Below are 16,191 nucleotides of genomic sequence, written 5' to 3'. Positions count from 1 at the left end.
ACTGTAGATAAAAGGTCTAGCAATTCAAAGACCGTCCATTGCCACCATGACCCCATTTTGTAATTCAAATCATGTAGATCCCACATAGTTTATTCTCACCAACCGTGTGAGATGTAGTACAAAATATCTTGGAGCACGGTCGGCGTATATTATGCCTATGGCTTACGCGAGAAGGTGTGTCGGCTACAGTCCACAGCCGGCGTGTCAAGCACACTAGCTCGCTCCCCCAAAAATCCCGTCTCAGCATCCATCTCTGCTTCAGTCCCTTGATTCAAATTTTCAGTAGCCCCGGCATTTTACACCCTCCTCTGCATCCCTCGCAATCTCAAAAATATCTGCTCTCCCTTGATCCAAATTTTCAGTAGCCCCGCCTTGTTACCCCCGCCTAGTAAAATTTTCAGTTGCCGCAGTATTTCCTCAAACACAACCTCCGCTCACACAGACACACACAACCCTCGAAACCATTGGTAGGTCGTCGCCATTGCCGGCGCCTCCATCCTCAACTTCTGCCTGTGTGCCAGGGAGCTCGAGTAGCCAATGGCCAAAAAAGAGGTTTATCGCGGCCTTTTCGCTCGATGCCGGCGAGGTGGCCACCGAGGTGTCCCCGTCGTCCTCCGTGGGCCCGATCTACCATCGCCGGTCCCCCGATCCACCCGCCGCCGCGCCCCTACGCCGGTTCGAGGACTTCCCCATCCTTGCCCGGACCCGGCGGCTAACAAAGTCCTACCTCATGGTTCGGCAGCGGTGGTGGGGGATGTGGGTCACCGAGATTACAGATCGAGAGACCCACACCCGGTGGCTGACGAAGTCCTTCCACAAAGCCGAGCTCGCGGCCATGGAGTACGACCGCTGGCAGGTCCGCTACCACGGCGCGACGGCTAGGCTCAATTTCCCACTAGGCACACGTCCGGTCCACCTTGTTCCGCTGGAGCCATTGGTGGTGAGCTCGGCTATGGCGTGGGAGGACCGTGAGGTGTGGGAGCGTCTCAAGGCCGAGTCCACCGACGAGGCCTACATGCAAGAGCGCCGCCGGCAGCACCCAGAGCTCATGGAGCTGGAGCGGGCGATCTTTGCCGGCACGAAGGGCAGCGAGGTTATCGCGCTCTCCTTCGATGACGAGGTCGAAGGCGGTGAGGACAGCGACGCGGAGGGCGGCGAGGTTATCACGCTCTACTCTAATGACGAGGTCGAAGGCGGTGGCGACGGCGGTGCAGAGGGCGTCGAGGTGGGCCCCCAGGATGAGGAGATCGATGTCGACGAGTGGAGGAGTGTCTTCCCCAACAACCCCGACGATGGTACTGGCCTGGACCCAGCTCGAGGCACACCGTACATGACAAGGAAGGATTGGATCGACCTCTACTTCGAGCGAAAGTAGTTTAGCTTAGTTTAAATTATGTTCAGTTATGCAAAACTATCTATGTTTATGTTTGAATGCATGCTACTTTCGATTGAACCTGCTTTGAACTTGATCAAATTGAAGTTTACAACCTTAAGTTTAGGGGATCGACTTGAAAAGGCCAAAAATTATTGGAGTATATATATATCCACTAAGGGTTTTTGTCCTTTAACTTTTGAAGGATCGCCTAGAGATGTCCTTATGACTTGTTTATTTTAGTTCTTCACAATGTGATACTCTATATGTGCAACTATTTGCTGTGCAGTTCAGTTTCATCAATAACAGTTTGAACAATACCACTATGAATTACGATATTGGGTTGCTGTTAAGGATATTGCAGTTAACATGCCTTTTTGTTTTTCAATTGTTGTTTAGCAACATGCATTGCACTGAATGACTAAATATGCAATCGCAGGCTACATAGCAACAAGGAAGAGTGTTACCTTATGTTCCGATGATGTCTAGATATACATGTAATAAAATCTTATATAATGGGATGGATGGAATGTTGTACTACATCATTTTTCAATTGTTGTATAGCTTCTATTATTAACTTGGTGCTTTTAGGTACATATATCATTGCCAAAGATCCACACTTCGACCCTTTCTGCGCATGGGGCAATGCGATATTCATGAACCAGCATGAAGTGACGAAACTGATAAAGATTGTTACAAAAATGGGTCAAAATATATCAATTGAACTATTTGTTTACACTTTATGCAAGACAACAGTGAACTGCAGGATGGTAAGTAAGAACCCTGTAGCCTTCTTTTTACTACCCGTAATGAGTTGTGTTAGATGACAATATCTGAATCTTTTTTCTTTTGCAGTGGATCCTGAAGCAGTTTACTCAAGATTACCTCTCAAACTACATGATTGGCGGCCGGTCATCACAAGGGGTTGGACTAGAGTCCTGCATGCCTTCTGCATCCATGAGAGCACAATGGGGCCATTCCGCTTCACCATTTGTAATAGTACAAGTATAGAACCCTAGTATATCATTATTTATTTAGTGCTTCTGTAATTTTTAAACATATGTACCTGTGAATCGAATAATGTATTGGTTGTTTGAACCTGATGGATATGAATAAATCTATAGCCTACTTTCAAGTTTAAATTATGTACAATTTTAAATAGCAGCAGTTAAATTATGGCAAAATTACCTTTTGCAGGTCATTACGGCACACACGGTTGGTAAAACACAAACATTTGCGATATACACCATAATCTGAGACGGTTCACAGATAGGAAACGTGTGCAAGCATGCACACAGTTGCCATTCGCAAAGCGTGTGTGATGTTAGACACTATCACATACGGTATGGCAAAACTAAATGTGTGTGATTGTCTACCTATCGTACACGGTTTATAATCATGAACTGTTTGTGATGTGCCAGGCATCGTAAATCTCCCGTGCCTGGAATCTTCCTAGAATCTGCCTAGAATCTGCCTGGTTTTAGGCAGAACCACAAAAATCTGACTGTGATGGCAATGAGAGCACAAATGAGTAGCAAGGATGAAGCATTTGGGATATTCAAGATACCAGAAATGGTTATATAGGGACAATTGTATGCATCAAGGCTCCCTATCGCCTACGGTTTCTGGGTCATGTGGAAGGACCCCCTATCGCCCGCACTCACTTGGTGACGGTTCCAAATGCCATCGTGGAAAGGGGTAAAAACCCTTTTGTTTAGGACCAACGCGCACTAGTGAACCAAGAGATTTTGATATCTTCCATGGTACACACATTATAGGCGGTTCCCAAACAGAATGGTAAATTTTATACTCCCCCAACCACCAACAAACATCAATCCATGGCTTGTCCGAAACAACGGGTGTCGTCCAACTAATAACAGTCCTGGGAGAGTTTTGTTTGCAATTATTTTGATTTCATTTGAGCATGGGACTGGGCATCCCGGTTACCGGCCATTTTCTCGTGAGTGATGAGAGGAGTCCACTCATCATGAGAATAACCCACCTAGCATGGAAGATATAGATAACCCTAGTTGATACATGAGCTATTCGAGCATACAAAACAGAATTTCATTTAAAGGTTTAGAGTTTGGCACATACAAATTTACATGGAATGGCAGGTAAATACCGCGTATAGGAAGGTATGGTGGACTCATATGGAATAATTTTGGGGTTTATGGAGGTGGATGCACAAGCAGTATTCCCGCTTAGTACAAGTGAAGGCTAGAAAGAGACTGGGAAACGACCAACTAGAGAGTGACAACAGTCATGAACATGCATTAGGAATAATCAACAATGAGTGCAAGCATGAGTAGGATATAAATCACCATGAACATAAGTATCATGGAGGCTATGTCGATTTTGTTTCAACTACATGCGTGATCATCTGCCAAGTCAAGCCAGTCGAATCATTCAAACGAGGATACCACCCTATCATACCACATCACAACCATTTTAATAGCATGTTGGCACACAAGGTAAACCATTATAAACTCCAAGCTAGTTAAGCATGGCATGAGCAACTATAATCTCTACTTGTCAATGCAAACATGTTTCATTCATAATAGGCTGAATCAGTAATGATGAACTAATCATATTTACAAAAACAAGATAGGTTGAGTTTATACCACCTTCTCTCATCTCACTCAATCCATCATATCACTACACCATGGTAGAACTTAGGTGACACACTTCTGTGGGCAAAGGTCTATTAATCTCTACAGGAGAAGTGTCGGCATAGCTCTGAAGCTTTGTAATCAGATAATCGGATCGACCAATGTACATCATCATGGACAAACTATGTGTCAGAAATCACACAACAACAATGTATATGTCGGCAACCACTTAGTGGCATATCATCTGTCGGGAGATGTGCGCGCCCTGATAGTTTTTCAGTCGGCGTAGGTATGTAGTTAACGACAGATTAAGTGTCGGCGTAGGTAGGGTGTATGGACACAGATGAAGTGTCGGCGTATGTGGACACGTGCCAAACAACGAAAGGCCAAAAAATTGCCGCGTGAATTAGGCGCGAGAGTCCAAAGTTTTCACTGTAGGCGGCCCATTTTTCACCTAAAAAAAGTACCCCAAACAATCCCGTAGCCTCACATCCACTCGCCTGAACCCTACCCTACCCGCCCCTGCCCCTGCCCACACTTTCCGCCGCCGCCGTCCTCGGGGTCTCCGTCCGGACCCGTCCCCGCAGCCACTGGCGCCCATAGCCCCGAGCTCCCGACCCCCTCCATCGCCTGCCTTTCCCGGCCACTTCGCTGCCACCACATGGGAATCTTCGCTAGCCCGAGTCTCGACCGACGGCGGTGAGCATATCCCAGATCCCCTAACCCCATCCACTCATGCCTTCCCCAGTGTTGTGGCCAAGGACAGCTCTGTCCACCGGGACCTTCACAAACCACCACTAGCCCTCACGAAGGACCAAGTCAGCGCCCTCCTCTTCCTCAGGATAAAATCTCGTCTCCAACAGCTCGGCGACACCGCCACCAATGGCGCAATGTCTCATGAAAGGTTTCTGCAAACTTCGTATGTTGTCACCAACAGCAATTTGTGCTATGTTGCGTCCCAGGAAAATTATCTTCTGCCATTCTCATATGCTTGCCTAGTTGGTTGTATCTATTAGTTTGGTCTGACAAGCTCTAGTCTGTTATGTGATGCTTTATTTCTCTAAAAATGTTATGGATCTGAAAAATTTCAGGTACTCTGTTATGGATCTGGTGTGACTCTAATGCTGCAGCACTATTTCAGGTACTCTGTTATGGATCTGGTGTGACTCTAATGCTGCTGCACTATTGTTATCATTGCAGACCATTAATGCATTTATTTCTATGTGAAAATGGTTATGAGTTCTACTTGAAAATGATTATTATTTACCGATAAATATACTTCTTACTTCCCTGTGAAAATCTAGATCAAAACTCTCTTTGAATTAGTCCGTTATGCTTCAGTTAATGAACGATATTTGTAGTAAGACAGTGTAAATTGTGACCAGCTCTTATTTCGGACTCTAGAGCTGCTTGTTCCTGGCAAACAACATATTTGTAGTTATTTTATTTGAACTGGAAACAAAGAAACAAAACCATTTGTTAACTGAAGTATAGATCATTCTTGTCCAGTTTTTTTGTTCTAAAGGCTGTCCAGCGTTGTTAAGGGTTTAACTATGGCTATGTTGGCATAATTAATCGTTCTCCACATGCTAAAATGACAATTCCCTCTTGACCAGGTTGTTCCCATGTGTTGACATAATTAACTATGGTCGTTCCCATGTGTTTGGCCAATCTGAATAGCAGCACAAAAACATAACGCTCTAAACCTTTAGGTTCAGTATGTGGATCCATGCAAGTTTGGTCACTGGCATACAGTAATATGATGATAAGCTTTGTTGTTTTATTTTCAGCTTGTGCTAGAGGCATGCCGCTGGCACCGGTGGCCCCTCACTGATCTTATACAAGCCATTTAAGGATATGTCGTGGTAAGTGAGCAAATCGAATGGATGGATCCATCATTTTGCCATCCTAATGCTTCTCAAGGGTTTCCTTTTTGTTGACCAGTTCAACCAATCCATCATCTTGCAGTGCTGGTGCTTTCTGATTTCCACTTTTTTTCTCATGAGAAGTTTTAGTGGGAATACTAATACGTTTTGGTCATCAAATTATCTTAACTACGCCTGGGAAATGAAGGTTTAGTTTATCACAAACAATATAAATATGTATTAGCTTACTATCTTGGCACATGAGCTATTTTCAGTCAATGCACGGATAGTCCACTTGGAACTTAAGAGGCACTCGTTCTTCTTCTTACTATCCATGAGCCCCTTATACTACTGCTATGGTTTATGTGCCTAATTTTAACTCCCTGGACTCAATTTGGGCGGCTTTGTTTTAGCTGATCTGATACTGTGGGTGGGATCTACAGAACAACCTTGACATGTGTCTGCAATCAGTCCACATTCTGCAAACTCGCACAACTTTATGTGCCAACTTTTAACTCCCTGGACTGAATTTGGGCGGCTTTGTTTTAGCTGATCTGATACTGTGGGTGGGATCTATAGAACAACCTTGACATGTGTCTGCAATCAGTCCACATTCTGCACAACTCCCACAACTTGAACACCAATCTCTTTGTCCTTCAAGTAAGTCTACGGACCCCAAATTGCTTATTTCAAAGTGTAGAGGGTAGTTTGCAACTGAATGACTTAATTTGTCTTGTGATTGCGTTATGTGTAATTTTAAATCCACTACTACCAACACTCGCGGCTGTAATTGTGGCTCACTGGTTTTATTAGGAAATGCTCTGCTAATGTTTTTTGGGGAACTCATGACCGGTTTTTAACCATTAAATTGCCCCAGTCATGTACTTTTTATTCTTAAATTCAGTGTTGTACCTTGATACGCCTATGCTGGGAACCACGACCACCAGCATGCAGCGCGGGAAATGGGCGGAGAACAGATGGCCACCTTGCTGGGAACCATGGCCGCCCACATGCAGCAGATAAATGAATGGTGGATGGAAGGCTACCTCACTGGGAACCAGGGCCACGACTTGCAGTGGGTAATCGGTGGCGAACGGAGGGCAACGTCGCCAGGTACCTCAACTACCAGGTACATTTTTGTTTCAGTAGTAATTAGCTCACATGCTGTTGCACAAAAATGGTTTCTAAAATGCACTTTACAATGTTGCTGGCCTATGTGTTAACACTAAATTGCTTGTGTATATATGTGTCATGGTTTCCTTTTTTATCCATGGTTATGTAGCTCTTAATCATGAAACTCTACAGATATTGCGAAAGAGGTTGTGGTTTCTTCAATGAATGTTGACTTAATAGCCTATAAAATAAGCTACTTGGTTGTAGGATCTCTATTTCAGATGGTCAATGACTTAACTGTTGATAAAACTTCAAGCACAGGAACATAGTTCTATATAGTATCATGTGAGCCAATTATAACTTATGTAGAAACATAGTTCTATATAGTACCATGTATTGATTGAATATGTGTAAACCCACATATGCGCTTTGAACAGCTTGAGCTGATTCCACTTTCTTGACAATTTTTTTGTGAAAAAATTTCAGGTACTTAGCCAAATGGTGTGCATGGACGTGATGACTTTGCAACATTTATGGACCAACCAACTTGTAATCATTTGGTGTTTCAGTTATTTTGGAGCTTGCATTTTGTGCATGTGGATATTGACTTGTGTGTTCTGGACCATGTAGTTAAAGTCTCTCATACGAACAAATAGTGCTCATGTTTTTGTGAATTGTGTGTTTTGGGTGATTGTTAAGATGGTCAAAACTATGCTTTGTCAAGAATGATGTGTTTGTCAACTTGCGTTCAATGTATATGCTTGTTTGTGAACATATTTTCATTGTTGTACAATATGTGTTCATCTTGAACCTGCTTGTGGATGTGAGGATAAGGATTGAATCTGTTTATAGCTTGTATATATTGTTTTGGACATCACTGTACCAGCAATTTATCTGTCGGCAAAGGCAATATCTGTCAGCGTAGGCGGGGTGTATGTTGATAGACTATCTGTCAACATAGGCATGGTGTACGTGGCTAAAAAAGTGTCGGCATAGGTAGGGTGTATGTGGACACGCTATATGTCGGCATAGGTAGGGTGCATGTTGTTTGATAAAGTGTCGGCGTTGGTAGGGTATATGTGGACATAGCATCTGTCGGCGTAGGTAGGGTGTATGCCGACTAAACAAGTGTCGGGAAATAAACAACTGTCGGCAATACCTTTGCCCAAAGCAAGTCCTCCGACTCTTCCATCTTCTGTCAGCATTAGTGTTAGCTACATCTTATCTGTCGGCAAAGGTACCCTATGCCGACACATAGGTGTGTCACGGAAGCTCTACCGTGGTGTAGTGTATATCGTCATTATTGCCTTTCACTCGCACGATGATACGTCTCCAACGTATCTATAATTTTTTATTGTTCCATGCTATTATATTGCCCGTTTTGGATGTTTATGGGCTTTACTCTACACTTTTATATCATTTTTGGGACTAACCTTCTAGCCAGAGGCCCAGCCCGAATTGCTGTTTTTTTGCCTAATTTAGTGTTTCTAAGGAAAGGAATATCAATCAGAGTCCAAATGGAATGAAACCTTCGGGAGCGATCTTTTTGGAACAAACGCAATCCACGGGACTTGGAGTGGACGTCAAGCAACAAACAAGGCGGCCACGAGGGTGCCTGGCGTGCCCCTTGGGGGTGGGTGCACCCCCACCCTTGTGGGCCCCTCGAGCATCCACCGACCTACTTCTTCCTCCTATATGTCCACGTACCCCAAAAACATCCAGGAGCACCACAAAAAACTATTTCCACCACCTAAACCTTCTGTATCCGCAAGATCCCATCTTGGGCCTTCGTCGACGCTCCGCCGGAGGGGGAATCAACCACGAAAGGCCTCTACATCGTCTCCAAGGCCTCTCCGATGAGTTGTGAGTAGTTTACCACAGACCTTCGGTTCCATAGTTATTAGCTAGATGGCTTCTTCTCTCTCTTTGAGTCTCAATAATAAAGTTCTCCTCGATCTTCATGGAGATCTATTCGATGTAACTCTTTTTGCGGTGTGTTTGTCGAGATCCGATGAATTGTGGGTTTATGATCAAGTTTATCTATGAGAAATATTTGAATCTCCTCTGAATTCTTTTATGTGTGATTAATTTATCTTTGCAAGTCTCTCTGAATTATCAGTTTCGTTTGGCCTACTAGATTGATCTTTCTTGCAATGGGAGAACTTCTTAGCTTTGGGTTCAATCTTGCAGTGTCCTTTCCCAGTGACAGTAGGGGCAGCAAGGCACGTATTGTATTGTTGTCATCGAGGATAAAAGGATGGGGTTTATATCATATTGCATGAGTTTATCCCTCTACATCATGTCATCTTTCTTAACGCGTTACTCTGTTCTTCATGAACTTAATACTGTAGATGCAGGCAGGAGTCGGTCGATGTGTGGAGTAATAGTAGTAGATGCAAAATCGTTTCGATCTACTTGTCACGGACGTGATGCCTATATACATAATCATGCCTAGATAATCTCATAACTATGCACTTTTCTATCAATTGCTCGACAGTAATTTGTTCACCCACCGTAATACTTATGCTATCTTAAGAGAAGCCAGTAGTGAAACCTATGGCCCCCGGGTCTATCTTTTATCATATAAGTTTTCATCTACTTTTATTTTCCTCTTTTACTTTCCAATCTATATCATAAAAATACCAAAAATATTTATCTTATCTTATTATATCTATCAGATCTCACTTTTGCAAGTTACCGTAAAGGGATTGACAACCCCTTTATCGCATTGGTTGCAAGGTTCTTGTTTGTTTGTGTAGGTGCGTGGGACTTTTGAGGAGCCTCCTACTGGATTGATACCCTGGTTCTCAAAAACTGAGGGAAATACTTATGCTACTTTGCTGCATCACCCTTTCCTCTTCAAGGGAAAAACCAACGCAAGCTCAAGACGTAGCAAGAAGGATTTCTGCCATCGTTGCCGGGGAGGTCTTCACTCAAGTCAAGACATACCAAGTATCCATCACAAATTCATCTCCCTCGCATTACATAATTTGCCATTTGCCTCTCGTTTTCCTCTCCACCACTTCACCCTTGCCATTTTATTCGCCCTCTCTTTTCCCAGTTGCCCTCCTCTTTCTCTTTCACCTCGCTTTTTTCTGCCGTTATGTCTGAATTGGGGTGATTATTGTCGATATGGACAATAATGATAACATGGAAAATTCTGATGCTCCTATCGAAGAACCCCCTATTTTACATACTAAAAAGTTTCGAATCAGTAGCGGTAATATTATTGGAAAAGGGGTTATTCAAGATTTCTTTACTTGTGCCGGTGCTTTACCTTCTATGGGGAGTTCTATTCTTCATAGAACTAGTAGTCTTGCAGATGCTATCGCCATGCTTATAGTTGAACTTGAAAGACAATTTATGCACATGCATCCTTGTATACAAATGATTTTTCTAGAGTTTTCTAATATTGAGAATTCTTCTGTTAAGCGTGCAGCTACTATCTTTTTGGAACATGAGTTCAGATTTATAATAAAAGAAGCCAAAGATTTTTTTGCGCACTATAGGGTGGACGCTGGCCGTCCTCCCATAGAGGCGATCCTCTTCGACCAGGAGGAAATAATGTGTTTCCAATCTTTGGACTATGTTGCTTTTAATGAAAACCTTAGGAAAAAGGTTCCTACCACTGTTCTAGTTGATAAAATTTCTGAACTTAATAATGATTTTGCTATTCGAAATAATGAGTTACGATATTCTGTTGAGTGTAGACTCAAGAGGTTCTGTCAAAAGAATGTTTATAATGATGAATTGGTTGTGCAATATGAAGGGCCAAAGGAGGAACCCATACCTCCTGAGATTGATCTTGGGGACTTTTGTCCCATTAAATTTAGCCCTTTTGATTTCTTTTGCTTGACTCAAAGAAAACTTGCCGCTGAACATAGAGAATATGAGAAGAGTTTTCGTGATCTATCTTATTATTATGGCACCACTTAGATCTATTCTCGCTTTTATGCCTAGCTAGGGGCGTTAAACAATAGCGCTAATTGGAGACAACCCAATTTTATTTTTGTTTCTTGATTTTTGCTTCTGTTTAGTAATAAATACTTCATCTAGCTTTTGTTTAGATGTGTTTTTATGTTTTCATTAGTGTTTGTGCCAACTAGAACCTATAGGATAACCTACGGTGATAGTTAATTTGATTCTGCTGAAAAACAGAAACTTTGCGCGGACGAAAATAATTTTAGTAATTCATAGAAACGTTCTTTTTGTGTTGATTCTTTTTTATGTATATCAATAGACAAATTTCCCAGGATTTCCTATTTTTGTAGGAGTTTTAGAGTTCCATAAGTATTCGAGAGTTACAGATTGATACAGACTGTTATGTTTTTGACAGATTCTGTTTTTCGTGTGTTGTTTGCTTATTTTGATGCATCTATGGCTAGTATCGGGGGGTATGAACCATAGAGAAGTTGGAATACAGTAGGTTTAACACCAATATAAATAAATAATGAGTTCATTACAGTACCTTATGTTGTGGTTTTCCTTTCTTGCACTAACGGAGCATATGAGATTTCCTGTTGAGTTTTGTGTTGTGAAGTTTTCAAGTTTTGGGTAAAGATTTGATGGACTATGGAATAAGGAGTGGCAAGAGCCTAAGATTGGGGATGCCTATGGCACCCCAAGATATTCAAGGATAACCAAAAGCCTAAGCTTGGGGATGCCCCGGAAGGCATCCCCTCTTTCGTCTTCGTCTATCGGTAACTTTACTTGGAGCTATATTTTTATTCGCCACATGATATATATGATATGAGACTTTTTAGATTTCCACAATCATCCTTGCTTTACACTCCTTTTGGGAGAAACCCACATGATTTAGAATTTATTAGAATACTCTATGTGCCTCACTTATATCTTTTGAGCTAGATAGTTTTGCTCTATGTGCTTCACATATAACTTTTAGAGCATAGCGGTGGATTTATTTTAAAAAATTGTTGATCTCTCATGCTTCACTTATATTATTTTGACAGTCTTTTAGAACAGCATGGTATTTGCTATGGTTATAAATTTGTTCCTAGAATGATGAGCATCCAAGTTGGGTATAATAAAAACTATCATAGAAAGTGCATTAAACACTATGATCAATTTGATGCTTGATAATTTTTTGGAGATATAAAGGTGGTAATGTTAGAGTCATGCTAATTGGGTAATTATGAAATTGAGAAATACTTGTGTTGAAGTTGGCAAGTCCCGTAGCATGCACGTATGGTAAAAGTTGTGTGACAAATTTGTTGCATAGGGAGCTCTTTAATTTGTCTTCCTTATGAGTGGAGGTCGGGATCGCGCGATGGTTAACTCGCACCAACCCTTCCCCTAGGAGCATGCGTAGTAGTACTTTGCTTCAAGGGCAAGTATACTTTTGCAATAAGTATATGTGTTCTTTATGACTAATGTGAGTCCATGGATATACGCACACTCACCCTTCCACTTTGCTAGCCTTTATTATGCCGCGCAACCTTCGCCGGTATCATGCACCCATTATTTACCTTCCTCAAAACAGCCACCATACCTACCTATTATGGCATTTCCATAGACACTCCGAGATATATTGCCATGCAAATCTCCACCATTCCATTTATTATGACACGCTCCTTCATTGTCATATTCCTCTTTGCATGATCATGTAGGTGACATCGTATTTGTGGCAAGGCTACCTTCATAATGTTTCATACATGTCACTCTTGATTCATTGCATATCCCGGTACACCACAGGAGGCATTCACATAGAGTCATATTTTGTTATAAGTATTGAGTTGTAATTCTTGTGTTGTAAATCAATAAAAGTGTGATGATCTTCATTATTAGAGCATTGTCCCAAGTGAGGAAAGGATGATGAATACTATGATTCCCCCACAAGTCGGGATGAGACTTCGAACTTTAAAAAAAGAGGGCAAAGAGGCCCAAATAAAAAAAAGAGGCCAAAGAAGCCCACCAAATAAAAAAATGATAGAAAAGAGAGAAGGGACAATGCTACTATCTCTTTTCCACACTTGTGCTTCATAATAGCACCATGATCTTCATGATAGAGAGTCTCCTATGTCGTCACTTTCATATACTAGTGGGAATTTTTCATTATAGAACTTGGCTTGTATATTCCAATGATGGGCTTCCTCAAAATGCCCTAGGTCTTCTGAGCAAGCAAGTCGGACGCACACCCACTTAGTTTCTTTTGTTGAGATTTCATACATTTATATCTCTAGTGCATCCGTTGCATGGCAATCCCTACTCACTCACATTGATATCTATTAATGGGCATCTCCATAGCCCGTTGATATGCCTAGTTGATGTGATAATATCTTCTCCCTTTTTGTCTTCACAACCAACACCATATACCACATATAGTGCTATGTCCATGGCTTGCGCTCATGTATTGCATAAGAGTTGAAAAAGCTGAAGCGCGTTGAAAAGTATGAACGAATTACTTGGCTGAAACCGGGGTTGTGCATGATGGGAGTATTTTGTGTGATGGAAATGAAGCATGGCCTAACTATATGATTTTGTAGCTATTTTGATAAGACATGATTATTTGTTAGTATGCTTCAAGTATTACTATTTTTATGTTTTATAAGCTTTTATCTTGAATCATTTGGATCTGAACAATCATGCCACAATAAAGAAAATTACATTCAGAATTATGCTAGGTAGCAGTCCACATCAATAATTCTGTTTTTATCATTTACCTACTCGAGGATGAGCGGGAATTAAGCTTGGGGATGCTTGATACGTCTCTAACGTATCTATAATCTTTTATTGTTCCATGCTATTATATTACCCGTTTTGGATGTTTATGGGCTTTACTCTACACTTTTATATCATTTTTGGGACTAACCTACTAACCGGAGGCCCATCCCGAATTGCTGTTTTTTTTTGCATATTTCAGTGTTTCGAAGGAAAGGAATATCAAACGGAGTCCAAACGGAATGAAACCTTCGGGAGCGTTCTTTGTCGAACAAACGCAATCCAGGGGACTTGGAGTGGACGTCAAGAAACAAACGAGGCAGCCTGGACGGTGCCCGGAGTGCCCCCTGGGGGTGGGCGTGCCCCCACCCTCGTGGGCCCCTCGAGCGTCCACCGACCTACTTCTTCCTCCTATATATATCCACGTAACCCGAAAACATCCAGGTACACCACAAAAAAATATTTCCACCGCCGCAACCTTCTGTATCCGCGAGATCCCATCTTGGAGCCTTCGCCGGCGCTCCGCCGGAGGGGGAATCAACCATGAAGGGCCTCTACATCATCTCCAAGGCCTCTCCGATGAGTTGTGAGTAGTTTACCACAAACATTCGTGTCCATAGTTATTAGCTAGATGGCTTCTTCTCTCTCTTTGAATCTCAATACAAAGTTCTCCTCGATCTTCTTGGAGATCTATTAGATGTAACTCTTTTTGTGGTGTGTTTGTCGATATCCGATGAATTGTGGGTTCATGATTAAGTTTATCTATGAGAAATATTTGAATCTCCTCTGAATTCTTTTATGTGTGATTAAGTTATCTTTGCAAGTCTCTTTGAAATATCAGTTTGGTTTGGCCTACTAGATTGATCTTTCTTGCAATGGGAGAAGTGCTTAGCTTTGGGTTCAATCTTGCGGTTTCCTTTCCTAGTGACAGCAGGGGAAGCAAGGCACGTATTGTATTGTTGGCATCGAGGATAAAAAGATGGGGTTTATATCATATTGCATGAGTTTATCCCTCTACATCATGTCATCTTCCTTAATGCGTTACTCTGTTCCTCATGAACTTAATACTCTAGATGCAGGCAGAATTGTTTCGATCTACTCGTCACGGATGTGATGCCTATATACATGATCATGGCTAGATAATCTCATAACTATGCACTTTTTTCTATCAATTGCTCGACAGTAATTTGTACACCCACCGTAATACTTATGCTATCTACAAAGAAGCCACTAGTGAAACATGTGGCCCCCGGGTCTACCTTTTATCATATAAGTTTTCATCTACTTTTATTTTCATCTTTTACTTTCCAATCTATATCATAAAAATACAAAAAATATTTATCTCATCTTATTATCTCTATCAGATCTCACTTTCGCAAGTTACCGTGAAGGGACCGACAACCCCTTTGTCGCGTTGGTTGCGAGGTTCTTGTTTGTTTGTGTAGGTGCGTGGGACTTTTGAGGAGCCTCCTACTGGATTGATACCTTGGTTCTCAAAAATTGAGGGAAATACTTATGCTACTTTGCTGCATCACCCTTTCATCTTCAAGGGAAAAACCAACGCGAGCTCAAGACGTAGCACAAGACCGAACGGTGTGGATAATAATAATAGTGCATGTGCATTGGACTAAGCTGGAATCTACAAGAATTTAATACAAGGGAGAAGACAAGGTAATATGGCTCTTGGTTAAATAAAAAATAATGCATAGGAGAGCCACTCAACATTTTCATCCTGGTCTTCTCCTCTCGACCCCTAAAGAATAGAAAGGAAATAAAACTATTTGCACGGGAAAGCTCCCAACAAGCAAAAGAAGAACGAGAAATCTTTCTGGGTTTTCTTTTACTTACTACTACAACAAGCATGGAAAGTAAACTATCTAAAAGCTATAACTAAAAAAATGGGTTTTCTTAAGGTTTTTCAAACGCACAAGAAGAAGGCTTAGAAAAGAAAATAAACTAGCATGGATAGTATAGTGAAAAAGTATGAGCACCAACAACTAGAATGTGTGTGTGAACATGAATGTAATGTCGGTGAGAAATACGTACTCCCCCAAGCTTTGGCTTTTGTCCTAAGTTGGTCTATGGCCACTGCTGGCCTGGCGGATATCCAAAGTCGTAGTTGGGGTTGTACTGAGATGCAGCAGCTACTGCCTAAAGAGCTGCATCTCAGAAGCGAGTTGCCTCCGTCCTCCTCTCATACTTGTTCGCATCCTCCCTGGTTATAACATATCTCCTTTTTGCCTGAAAGTTAAAGAAAGTAGGAGTAGGGAGGGCAACATGGACAGTGCGTTGTCTGTCAAAGGTTAGTTGGTACTAGAGGAACTGTTCATTCCTCTCACGAAACTGATGGCGAACCATAGCACAATAATCTAGATAAGTAGGAGGCAACTCCATATCATTTCCATGTATGGGTACACCAAGATAGTGAGCTACACGAGTTGCTTAAATTCCACCAAACAAACCTCCACTTGTACCATTAAGATGCAACCTTCGTACCGTTAAGATGCAACCTTCATGCAACAATGGCTGCCAAGTTATATTGTTTATCACC

The 16,191-nt window shown here is 41.9% G+C and overlaps 1 long non-coding RNA gene across 4 annotated transcripts; it reads left to right on the top strand.

Moving 5' to 3' along the window:
- Positions 1 to 4,470: 4,470 nt before the first annotated feature.
- Positions 4,471 to 7,736, top strand: LOC123068625 (uncharacterized). 4 transcript variants are annotated; one of them, XR_006431899.1, is made up of 5 exons: positions 4,472 to 4,888; positions 5,076 to 5,125; positions 5,775 to 5,849; positions 6,399 to 6,978; positions 7,449 to 7,736. It is a non-coding gene; the product is annotated as an uncharacterized lncRNA (long non-coding RNA). The 4 variants fall into 4 exon arrangements; XR_006431898.1 differs by having other exon boundaries at positions 4,473 to 4,888; positions 6,754 to 6,978; XR_006431900.1 differs by having other exon boundaries at positions 4,471 to 4,903; positions 5,775 to 6,978.
- Positions 7,737 to 16,191: the final 8,455 nt, after the last annotated feature.

Source organism: Triticum aestivum, chromosome 3B (assembly GCF_018294505.1).
Source record: "Triticum aestivum cultivar Chinese Spring chromosome 3B, IWGSC CS RefSeq v2.1, whole genome shotgun sequence".
Lineage (NCBI taxonomy): Eukaryota > Viridiplantae > Streptophyta > Magnoliopsida > Poales > Poaceae > Triticum > Triticum aestivum.
Note: the sequence above shows the minus strand (reverse complement) of the source record. Positions and strands in the feature narration are given on the sequence as shown.